The sequence below is a fragment of the Dromiciops gliroides genome, chromosome 4 (assembly GCF_019393635.1).
Source record: "Dromiciops gliroides isolate mDroGli1 chromosome 4, mDroGli1.pri, whole genome shotgun sequence".
NCBI classification, from domain to species: domain Eukaryota; kingdom Metazoa; phylum Chordata; class Mammalia; order Microbiotheria; family Microbiotheriidae; genus Dromiciops; species Dromiciops gliroides.
The window spans coordinates 158,177,086-158,177,675 of NC_057864.1; positions in this window are offsets into that span (position 1 = coordinate 158,177,086).

Here is a 590-nt window from a genome sequence, read left to right on the forward strand (position 1 = left end):
GGAGCCCCGGCTTCCCTCCCCTCCCCTCCCCTCCTCCCTCTCTTCTCCTCTCGCCCCCCGCCCCTCCGACAAGGCCGGCTCCGGCCAAGAACAGCCTCTGTCGCCCCAGCTAGGGGGCTTGAAGATCACGGGTTATGGCTCTTTCTCAGAGTCTGGCCCCAGTAACACCAGAGAAGCGAGACAGAAAGGACAAGCGAAGTAGGACATTATTCTGGGGACAAGGAACAGAAGACAGGCCGGGAAGGAGGCGGAGGGAAGGGGGGCGGGGCGGGCTCCTTAGGCTAAGCAAAGTGAGATGCTGCTACTACAGCAGAAAGGATGGAGGTTAGATGTCAGGAAGGACTTCCCGTTGATTCAGGAAAGGATGGCTAAAGGGAGCAAGGAAAGAGCAGTATATCCCTGGAAAGTTGACCTCTCCGTTTTTCTCTCCCCACTGCGGCATGATTGGAAGGAGAAAAGCACCTTGGAGAGAGCTCTGGTCCTGAGTCAGAAGTACCTGAGTTCAAAACCGTCCTCGGACACTTACTAGCTGTGTGATTCTGAGAAGTCACTTAACCCTATTTGCCTAAGTTTCTTCACTTGAAAATGAG